The sequence below is a fragment of the Octopus bimaculoides genome, chromosome 2 (assembly GCF_046866305.1).
Source record: "Octopus bimaculoides isolate indiv1 chromosome 2, ASM4686630v1, whole genome shotgun sequence".
Lineage (NCBI taxonomy): Eukaryota > Metazoa > Mollusca > Cephalopoda > Octopoda > Octopodidae > Octopus > Octopus bimaculoides.
In genome coordinates, this window is record NC_142929.1 from 161,534,231 (window position 1) to 161,546,574 (window position 12,344).

Here is a 12,344-nt window from a genome sequence, read left to right on the forward strand (position 1 = left end):
TTCTTGCACTCAAACCAGGACTGTGAAGAAGTGTGTCATATTTTTCAAGTTGTCATCTCAATAGTGTTTGTTTTGGCCTGCTGTAAATACGAGCAGTGAGCGGTTACAGAACGACATAAAATGTCATCACCATTTCACGTTAGTATACACATGTATAGAAATATACTTTCAGTTACAATATGTGTATAAGTATATTCTATAGATACATACACATGCACACGCGCACACACACGCATCTCTCTGTCTTTATACATAAATACATGTGTACATATAGATGTATATACGTGTGTACGTATGTATACTTATATTCTTTTATTTATCTCAGTTATTTGGCTGCAGCCATGCTGGAGCACAACCTTTACTCGAATCAATCGACCCCGGGCATTGTTCTTTCTAAGCCTAGTACTTATTCTATCGGGTTATTTTAGCGAACCGCTAAGTTACGGGGACGTAGACACATCAACAACGGTTGTTAAGCGATCATGGGAGGACAAATGCAGACACACAATCCCCCACACACATTCACACGCACGCACACATACACACACACAAACACACACGCATGTACACGACAGGATTCTCTCAGTGTATGTCTATCAAATCCATTGAGAGAGCTTTGGTCAGCTCGGGGCTATGGTAGAAGACACTTGCCCAAAGTGCAACGCTGTTGGACTGAACCCGGAAGCAAGCTTCTTACCGAATAGACACGCCTATGCATGGAGGTGTATGTATATACAGTTATGTATGCATTTGCATATACACGCAACTAGATGCGTGGGTGTATGTATATATATATATATATATATATATATATATATAATATATCCAAACCAATTTTCTCGCCTATATATATATATATATATATATATATATATATATATATGTGTTTTCCTTCATATATTTTAGATACTTTACCGTCTTCCTGCTCGTCTTCAAGCCGTGACAAGAATATAACCTAATTAAAATAAGAATTTTGCTTGCTTTTCTCAACTCTTCCGAATTCATTGAGTATTACTCCTCTCCGAGCAAGTTGGCTTGCTGAGCTCATCTACGCGATCTTCTGAGCTGTCTTTTGGACTTACCACTGTTTGCGATGGAAAGCATCTGCTCGAAATTTTAAACTATTTTTCTTTCCTTTCCTGAACGTCTGCTAATACATTACATGTATCACGCCCTCGCGTTGTTGTATTTTGTGTTTGTTTCTTTTTGGATTTACTATATACATACATATACACACATATATATATGAAGACATACATACAAAGCTATATGTATATGTAATATATAAGTATATATTTCGTACACACACAAAAATTACACAAAATCATATATACAATTTGAGTAATGGGGGAGAGAAGTATGATATATGTGTGTATACATACATACATACACACACACACATACATATACACACACGCATATACATATATATATATATATATATATATATATATATATATACATATATAACCTAATTAACCATATATATATATGTGTGGGTGTGCGTGTGTGTGTATGTATACACACATATATCATACTTTTCTTCCCCGTTACTAAAATTGTATATATGATTTTGTATGTAAGTATATACATATGTGCGTACGCACACCTACCACACTCTTGTACAACTATAACATAACGCATTAATGCGATTAAACAATAATAATATGATCAAGTAAACTTTAGAACGACAGATAATTTATCATTCTAGAATAATAGACAAGAAATCTTGGTAATTATTGCTACCGTTGTTTAGTTGTTTCATTACAGACTGTAAGAGTAGTTTCATTGCAAATAGGTGTGTGTTTGGCCATTACTGAGATGTCGTTTTATTTAGATATTGTGTCGCGTTACAAATAGTACGCATCTGTTATTTTAAAGATCTCTGCGTACTTGCTACTTTGTCAGCATTACTAGCCTTGTGAATGTAAGTATCACGTAGCTGCCCCAATGCACCATTAAAACTACTACGCTAGGTTATTGCAACAATGCCATAAATCCTGTCTGAGTCAGAGTTACAACTGAGTTACAATGACTCCTGAATTGTTTCATTACAATCAATGTATAAATAAAAATACAGAGATATTTCATTGACAATCCAGTAATTTATTTATATTACAATATTGCATTAAATACTATAAATATAATATATATTCTTCTTAGGCCTCCGTCGGTCATGGATCACCATGGATGATGTCATCCGTCCGTTGAGTTGTTTATTTAGTTTTTGCAACGACTCCAGTGGCTGTAGAGACCGATGCGAGAGTGGTAGTCTCGTTTGCAGAGGCTCGGTTTTCAGCTGCCGCCACCTTCAAATTCCCTTCGCCGGTCTGCAGTTGTTTGTGAAGAGTGCCTCTCCAGCTGATTTGATCGGCTGAGAGATCCTCCCAAGAATTGCTGTTGATGCCAAGTGCCTTAATGCCCATCTCGCACACGTCCCTGTACCTCAGCTTCGGGCGGCCAATGTTTCTCCACCCTGCGACAAGCGCTCCGAAAAAGACATCCTTTGGGATCCGACCATCTCCCATACGGCGAACGTGGCCAAGCCAGCGCAGCCGACGTTGTCTTTGCAAGGTGAGTATGGTGGGGAGGCGAGCACGAGACAGAACGTCAGTATTGGTTACTTTGTCTTGCCAGGAAATGCCGAGTATGCGTCGGAGGCTTCTGAGGTGGAAGGTGTGAGCAGTTTGTCCTGGCGGGCGTACGCGATCCATGTCTCCCTGCCGTATAGCAGAGTGCCTAGGCCGCAAGCACTGTGCACAGCCATTTTCGTTTTCACTGTTAGCTTGGCGTGAGGCGAGCGAATGTTGTGTCTACCTTTCCTATCCTCTTGTCTATCTAAGCATCTAGGGAGAGGTTGTCGGTGATAGTGGAACCAAAGTACATGAACTGGTGGACGACCTCGAGCTCATAGTTGTCGATGGTGTTGACAGGTGGTGCCGGCGCGTCTTGACCCATAACGTAGCTGCAGTTCCCTCTAAATGTGAGTCGCAACTGCAGTGTCATAAGCGAACAGCGTGTTTCTAGTGAGGACTTCACGGAAGTTGTCCTCGCTCTTAGGCGGGCAAGATTGAACAGCCTACCATCCGATCTGGTCCGTAAGTATATTCCCTCTTGTACTGTGCCAAATGCATGCCTCAGGAGGTGTGAGAAGATCCCGAAAAGGGTTGGGGCGAGTACGCAACCTTGTTTCACCCCCGCTGCGTATGTCGAAGGGCTCGGAGAGGTTGCCGTTAAAGTGTGCAGTCCCTTTCATGTTGGAGTGGAAATACTCGATTAAGCTGTGCAGTTTTAGAGGACAGGTGATCTTTCGGAGAGCTTTGAAAAGACCGTCTCCGCTGACAAGATCAAAGGCCTTGGTGAGATAAATGAATGCGACGTAGAGGGGCATCTGCTGCTCTCCATGTCTACCGTGTATCTTGCAGCTTGGAAGTCGCACTGTGATTCTGGGTATATACGTTCAGCCAGCTTCTGCAAACGGATCAACAGTACTCCAGCGTATACTTTACCAACTACGTTAAGGCGGGATATACCTCTGTAGTTGTTGCAGTCACTTCTTTCGCTCTTGTTCTTGTAAAGAGTGCTCCACCCATCTCTCCATCTGCCTGCTTTGGTCGGTAATGATTTCCCCAGTGTTGGATTTGAGGGCGGCGTTCTTGCTTTGTGTTGGTCCCAGTGCCTTCTTGATGCCGTCATACATGACTCTGATGTTGCTTGTTGCAGCGGCCGTCTGAATACTCTCGCTGAGCTCTGTCCAGTACTCGTTGATGCAGTGCCTGGCGATGTTCTGAACCTTGCTTCTAGCGGCCCTGAGAATATGCAGGTTTTTCTCAGTAGGTGACCGCTAGTATTCTGCGAGTGCGGCGCGCTTAGCCTCCATGACGGGGTTCATCGCGGACGACTTGGCGTCAAACCAGTCGTGTGGCTTCGAGGTTTTCTTCCCAAACGTTTCCAGGGTGGTGCGGTGGATGGTGTCTGACAGAGTTTCCCTCTTCTCTGTGGTGGTATCTCCGACCTACGATGCCTTGTATACATGTACAAAGGCCTCTGCGAACTGTTCCACAAGATCGAGATGAGTCATCTTGCTAACTTCAATGCGCGAGGCTCCCGGCTTCTGGTTGCAGCCTGATCTTGCAGGTTCCGAAGGTTGTCACAGCCGGGGTGGTAGTAGGGATAAGCGCCCACTATCTACAAAAAGGGCCCACATGGCTTGCGTCTCAAAAAGCCTCTGACAACCAAAGTCCAACTCCCGGCCTGCTCGTGACGGAACAGCGTTTACAGACAGGAGTAGGAGCAAAGGCGTGTCTCTTGCGCCTTAAAACCAAATGCTTCGGGTAGTTGGTGCTCGTCAGCCTAGGAAGGCTGCCCATCTAGGAGAAGGAAAACTCTAATTTCAAACCTCCGCCGCTCCCTTGTGGCAATATCCACTCATGGAAAAGGCTTCAGGAGTAAACCTGGATGAAAAATCTGGAGTCGGAGTCCCTAAGGCGGCTCGATGCTGATCTCAACCTCGTCTGGCAGTTCTTCCGACCGTGTTGACGCCAAACTGTAGTAGCCCTGCTGTTTGTTTGGATCCATCAACGAGGTGGAGAGGGGGTAACAGGCTGTTCTCTATATCACACTGGCCAGGCTTACATCCGTCCACACCATCCTATACACATACAACTGTACCTGGAGAGGACACTCCAGCTTCCCCATTGATATGTTGTCGACACAACACGGGGAGCAACAGATACCGGTTATAAGCCTTCACTCAATTGGTGTAATATGCAGCGCTAGTGGTTGCTTGAGTAACACTGGACAACTACCTCCCGTCCCAAGCTGGGCGGCCCCCAGCCAGTAAGGTGTTGTCCCGTCACAGTCTGCCATCTTCATTGGGTGCATGGGGATTAGGAAAACATCCGACAACCAGACCGTTAGTCACAGCACCAGTTAACAACAAAATAAAACATTAATGAAAGAGACCAGCTCTAAAACTGGGGTGTTGGAATGTCTGGTCAATGATGCCCACTTTTTCCCAAGATCTTCAGGATGTCCGTGACGCCAGGAAAACAGCTGTCATCAACGACGAGCTCAAAAGACTGAATATCGGCATTGCAAGAAACATATCTAAGTCGTGCAGGCACACTGAAAGAGAAGGACTACACATTCTTCTGGCAAGGGAAGAACATTGACGATCCCAGAGAGCATGAACTGGGCTTTGCAGTAAGGACCAGCTGGCTGAATATGATAGACCCAAACAGCGGCGGCTCTGAGCGACTCCTAACACTCCACCTTAACAACTCGTCAGTGTGTACGCTCCAACTCTGTCCGCCACTTCGGACACCAAGGATGAGTTCTACAAGAACCTTGCATCTACCATCAGGAATATGCCAAGTGCCGAACAGCTTGTTCTCCTGGGCTACTTAAATGCCAGAGTGGGTGCAGACTACGAGTTGTGGCCCTCTTACCTCGTTTCGTTTGGAGTGGGAAAACTCAATGAGAATGGTCAGCGACTGCTCGTGTGTTGTGCCCTTCACAACCTGTGCATCACCAACTTCTTCTTCAAAACGCCCAATCTATGCACCTGTCTATGCACCTGTCTTCACATGTGTGCCATTTTCCACGCGAATCCACCCAATCTATGCACCTGTCTTCACATGTGTGCCATTTTGCACGCGAATCCACCCAGCCATTTGGCTGTGAACCTCAAGACAAGTAAGAATACAACGATCGCCCATGTCCAATTTATATTATAGATAAGATAGGTCGGCAATTTGACAACTGCTCATTTTGCGCTGTCTTCATATTTTGACAATCTTTATCTTTTGTTAGAAAGCTGACACAGCTATTTCTTTGTTCTAACACATTTTGCGCTTTATAAAGTATTTATAAATCGTTGTTTGCTATTTTTGTTTAGAGATGGATAAGTCGGAAATTTGTACAGTTTTGAAATATGACTTCTTTCCTGGAAATACAGCATCACAGACTGCTCGGAATATCAATGGATTATTTCATTCTCATGTTATTACGCAGCAGACAGTAGCGAATTGCAAAATTGTGTTCTAGTAAATTTGACTTCACAAATGAGCAACGCGGTCGACCAGAAACAAAGCTGAGTAATGAGGAACTGAAAGCCATCGTCGTGTCAGATCCATCTCAAAGTGCCCGTGAATTATCGTTGTTGTTTGGTGTTAGCAAGCAAACAATATTGACTCACCTAGTTCAAATTGCTAAAGTGAAAAAGTTAGATACGGGGATTCCACATGACCTCAATGAAAATCAGAAACAGCAATTTTTAGAAGCCTGCATTATGCTACTTTCTCGTTACAAAAATGAACTATTCTTGAATCGAATTGTAACATGTGATGAGAAATGGATCCAATACAACAATTGTAGACATTCATCACAATGGCAGGACAAAGACGAGCCGAAATAACACAGTCTAAATAGCAAAATTCATCAAAGGAAGGTAATGGAGTGTGTCTGGTTGTCTGGCGCAAGTGTGATCCATTATGATTTCAGTAAACCTGGTTCACTAATCATGTCCGAAGTATACTTCAGCCAACTGGACCAAATGATGCAGAAACTTACAAAAAAGAAAAAAAAAAGCCTAGATTAGTCAGCAGATCCACTCTTATTTTATTGCAAGACAACGCTAGACCAACCATCGCAAAAATGACATTGGCGAAACTACATGAGATGGAGTTGGAAGTTCTCCATCATCTACTATACTTTCCTGATCTTGTCCCCACTGACTTCCACTTCTTCCAGAATCTGGATAAAATTTTGATAGGAAAAAAATTAATTTCGATGATGTAAAACAGGCCATCCAAGATTTCATTGACTCTAGATTGCCAGGCTTTTATAGTTCCGGGCTGGACAAGCTACCGCTAAGTGTATTGACAATATGGGTGCATAGCTTAATGAATAAAACCATTCCTTGATTTTTAAAACATTAGCAAACTTTTTCTTTTCTACAAATTTCATACTTGACGACCTCATATGTATATATATATATATATATATATATATATATATATATATATATATATATATATATTGAAAGGCACAAAAATTACATACGTCGAAGGACTTCAAAGGGTAGCGTAATCCAAAGGTATGGTAATCTGGCGCAGGCAAATCATCGTTTGAAAAATGTAGAAGATCTATGTGAGCGTGTGAAAATCGGCAAATCGAAAATTAATACACCAAATAACAAAACAGCAAAAGTCAAAATGGCGGACACATGGAATGTATTAACTTGACACTCAGTATAAGATGAAAGAAAAGAGTTGATGTATAATGTTTCCAGCATGGCTTTCCGTCGGAAAGGGAAGGTCTGGAGAGGAGAGGGAAAATATTTCCAAGAAAAGCGTGTGTGTGGTTACATGTCTGAAGTTACGTGAATTGGAAAGCGATAGAACAAGTCTTTTTTAAGACAGGAGGGTGCGAAAATGACTAGTGTATGTTTATGTGTGTGCTTCTTGTGTGTATGTATGTGTGTGTTTGTTTGTGTGTGTTTACGTGTGTGTGTACGTCAATGTGAGGTGACACGTGTGTGAGAAGTGAGGTGACACGTGTGTGTGTATCTGTTGGTGTTTCTGTACGTATACGTTTGTGCGTGAAAAGGCGTGTGTATGTAACTGCGTATGAGTGTGTGCGTGCAAGGTCATGTGTATGAGTGTGTGTAAGAGTGTGTATATCTATGTGTTCTTGTGTGTATGTGTATGTGCACACGTATGTATGTCTGCGTCTGCATGCGCGCGCGTGTGTGTGTGTGATGGGTGTCTTTGTATCTTAATGCAGTAAAGGTTGTTGATTTTATTCTGGTTATTTTAAATGCATTTCGAACGACCGATGTAATTTCGCGTTTATGCGTTTAAGTTTATGCGTTTACGTGTGTGCGTGTGTTTGCGTGAGCATATGTGTGCACTTGCGTGCGCTTGTGAATTTGTAACACAGCTTAAATGACATTTCGAGAAACGTTAAGAAGTCAAGTTTCTCTATTTATTCGAAATACAAGTAGATATTATGGCATTATGAATGATCTTGAAGAAGTAGCTTTTACTTTTCTTATAGAAACTGGTGAATAATGTAAAATGTACAAAGTGTAGGTGTCTTTTCTTGTATGATAATGAAAATGTGATGATTATGACTACTGTCAGGATTTCTGAAATTTAACACCGGTAAACACTCGCGGAATCTTCGTCCATCGGAATACTTTCCTTCTTTCACCAGGAAAACGAGTTAAATATATCCTTCATAAAACGCACCGATACACTGAAGATTCAAATTTTAAAATGTGTAATGTTGTCAAAGACGTTCTTCAGCTTGATTTACTACGCAGTCTTTCTGCCGTGTTTGAGACATGATTGGATTTAAAGAATTTTTAGACGGATTTCAAATTTGTTGGTCTCTCTACTGACGAGTCAGTGTGGCTATTTTCCAATTAGTTAATGCTTGTAGGGATTGGAAATAATTCAGCTAGAACAACTTAATGTAATAATTGAAGAGATATTACAAGTGGTCATCGTTTAAAATCAGTTGAATATTGACGACGTAACGCCCTTGCAAGTTTTGCTAGCTCAGCAATACACATGATTACACATTTCCAGAGAAAATAATTTTTTAGGCCACCGTTTGTCAGCCATAAAATATAATAGCTATTACAGCTATAAAACTATCCATCAACACATTAAAGCTATCTTTTTTTTATTAGTGTGTGAGTTGATTATCTGACACACACGACTAGCCATATTTTTCTCGTTAGTGAAATGAACGAAAAGCGCTATATATTTTTATTTATTCTAATATTCTTTCCTTAATTTGTTTTTTTATTTTCTGCCCGCATGTATGTACAGCAAATTCGATGGATCCATACGAATCATTTACGGTAAAATTTAACATGGTTTTCAATTAAATCGTTGTTAAATATGCAGGAAGATGTAGTATACATAAGAATATAAATTTATGTTTAGATTAATAGTTTCAAGATAATGATGTTCAGTTTATCAACAGTGTAAGCAACAGCAACAGGAGCAGAAGCAGCAGCAACAGCAGAAGCAGCAGTAGTAGTAGTAGTAGTAGTAGTAGTAGTAGTAGTAGTAGTAGTAGTAGTAGTAGTAGTAGTAGTAGTAGTAGTAGTAGTAGTAGTGGTAGGGAAATTCATTTGAACTTTAAATCATTATCAAAATATTAGGAGGATAGTCTACTTTATGTTTTGTTTTTCGGCTTCTTATCAAAATAAACAATGTTATCTCTTGTATAGCTATTTTGACCGAATCACATCTGAATTCCATCTCTTCAAGAAAAATTGCCATTGCACATTTCCCTTACTTTGGATTTCACGGGCAAGAGAGAATTCGATTTCCATGATGTCTTGGGTTTCAACTCTGACTTCGTTGCAGATGTTTATATAGTCAAGGTTTTGTGGAATATCCCAAAGTTAGGTACTTCTACTTTCAACATTCCATTTCAGATGCGTTTGGTCTTGTGGGAAGTGTCAAATGAAATCAATAATTTATACTAACACATGAACAATACATTTGATTACTTTATTCTTGTCTAGATTGTCGTTGTATTATGGGGGAAATAAGCGAATTAAGACAAGATGCGGCGCAAAAGATTTTATAATTCCAGTCTGTGAAATCTTATTTTGTCTTCAAGATTCTCAACCGAGAGCCTATAAGTCTGTTAAGTAAATCCTATCTATTAGGATAAAAGTCAAATGGATATTGTTTGAAATATTCTAAAAGGTGTTATGGCATTTGTATGAATATAGAAGTACCGTTTTCTAACAAATTGAGATATTTTATACGCAGAGAAATTGACATTGACTAGCACAACTGTGGAGGCATGTGCTAATGCAGTGCACTGCTGCATTCACCATTTGTCGTTATATTCCCAGAGTATCCTATGCCTGAGCATTCTGTCTACCAAATCCTAATCAGTCTCTATCTCCACGAGATACCTCCTCATTTGATCACTGCTGTAATATTTCTCTTGAATACCATCCAACTTGCCAGCCCGTCAATGTGTCCATTGTCATATATTTATTTATTTTACACTTTTCTAAAACGTAGTATTGAAAAATGTCTTGTCTATGGTTGCTACTGCGATTAGGAATTTTAATCTCTTTTTTTACCTCATAACCCACGTCATTGTATTTACATACTACTTCAGAAAGATTGAAATAACTACGAAATATTCGTCCTCGCAATAAATTATGTTCTCTTACAGTTCAGATAACACAAATAAGTAACCAGCTTACAGTGGACGAAATCCAGCCCACTACATAATTCAATATGATAATGATAAAATATACTACTTTGATCGCAAGTATCATCCTTGAAGCAAAATATTTTTTTTAAAAATGACTTTGTCACTTGAAGTGTAAAGGTGGCTGTCTAGACAGGAAATAAATAGGACTAAGGCAAAGCATGTCATCTTGCAAGACATTTGCATTGGTATCAAGTCGACTTAGAAGAATAAAAATGTTTTATGGAAGTCTTGTAAATATATTAACAAACAAGTGTGGAAGGATCAAGATAAATCTGCAAAACAGAGAAAGAGACTTATATCTTCATAAAGCCAGTTTCAAGTATATTTATCAATGCTAATGTTCAAAATTTAGAAAAACAGAAGAAACGTGAAACAAACCATATAAAACCACGTAACCCTGCGATGTTCAAATAGTGGCTGACGAAACTCGTAGAGTCACTTACTGTTAAATATGTGTACATGAAAATATTCTTATTGATTTAACTGCATCAGGTTAATCAAGTGTTATTGATCCGCCTTGTCAGGTGAAAATATTTGGTGATTTAAAATAATGTGCGATGTCAACTCGCAAATGCTCTAGAAAAGTAATGTGGATGTGAATGATTAGAATCCATATAAACATGAAATATTGCAAGCGTCGTTGTAAAGGATTCTTTATTCTGTATCAGAAAGCAGTGAGATTTTGAACAATAGAATGGATTTTTTGCCAACGACTAAGTATAGATATGTGTGTGTCCATGTACGCGTATTTGTGCGCGTGTGTGTATGTGTGAGTGTATAAGTGTGTCCTTGTGTGTGTACAATTGATGTAAGCAAAATCTAACATTTTCCTTATTAAGACAAATAAAGCGAAATTTCAAAATATAACAATTGAATACGTAGGTGCCACTATTTATTCTTTTGATGCCCAAAGGAAATTTCTTGCTTTTCTTCTAATTTAATTTTTCTAGTGCAAGACACGTCTTATATACAGTTATAAATGTGTGCGTTGTTGGGTCTTGACGACTATAGAGTGTATCCCATCCACGTCGTTTAGTGAGCTCTAAATAGCATAAGTGATAGAAACAAGTCCTGCCAAACAAGAAATGGTGCAAGGAGGTGTAAGGCTTATATAATATATGGAAAGTCTTGATTTTCAGTTGATTGCTTTTTATATGATAGATATTTCAATTATAATAGGGCTTAGTATATCATAAGTGCGTCATATCTCTTGAGATGTTTGACACTTTGTGGATTCATATGCATCGGGATCATAGATTGAACATAATGTTTGTTCTCATTTATATTTTACTGGGTAATACTTCATGTATTCTGTTATAGAGCGGTTTGCTATATGTTAAAATAAAAATTCGTCTCATAAACATTATCGTTCTATTAAGCATTACTGAAGACTAAAGTATTTATCCGGCTAATATGATATATATGAATGGTGCTTATCTACAATTTAGCAAACTAAAAATCGTAACAAATATAATTCGCAATGAATAGTCACTTTTAGAACTGACTTGAAAATATTTTATCTTTTCATTGTTATAACCTGACGTAAATAAGTACACAAATGTTGCTAAAAGAAAACTGCATGAGCATTGCCAAGTGTTTTGTGTAGTTTTATTTTTTCGTTTTGCTATAAAGCCCTTGCAGTCTTTTTTACCTTCTTGCGTCGTAACTTTGGTAAAAAGCAAACGTTCTAAGTCTAGCGTATTAATATATAGATGATGTATATTTCGCTACATAATTTCAATGTCTCTACAAATGTTTATTTTATCTCTAATATCCCGTTGGTGGAAATTTTTTGCTAATATCGGTAATGCAGCAATAATAACACCACACGCACTCGCTCAGATACACACAAACACGCATACAAAGACAGACAGACATATATATACACGCGTGCACGCGCACACATGTGTGCGTATGTGTCTGTGCATGTGTATCTGTAAATATATTTGATTAGATTCAAAATTTCTTTTTTCATATTACATAATTCGCTATCACAAAGAATAGAGCCGTCATACATCTATATTTTTGTATTGTAACATTGTTTTCATTAGCAACACATTTACTCTCTCACAAATTCCGTA

General features: G+C 39.2%; 1 long non-coding RNA gene across 3 annotated transcripts in view; it reads right to left on the reverse strand.

Annotated features, from left to right (window-relative positions):
- The window catches only part of LOC128247044 (uncharacterized), a 141,711-nt gene that overhangs the window by 82,843 nt on the left and 46,524 nt on the right, over positions 1–12,344 (reverse strand). The gene's annotated exons all lie outside the window — the stretch shown is intronic.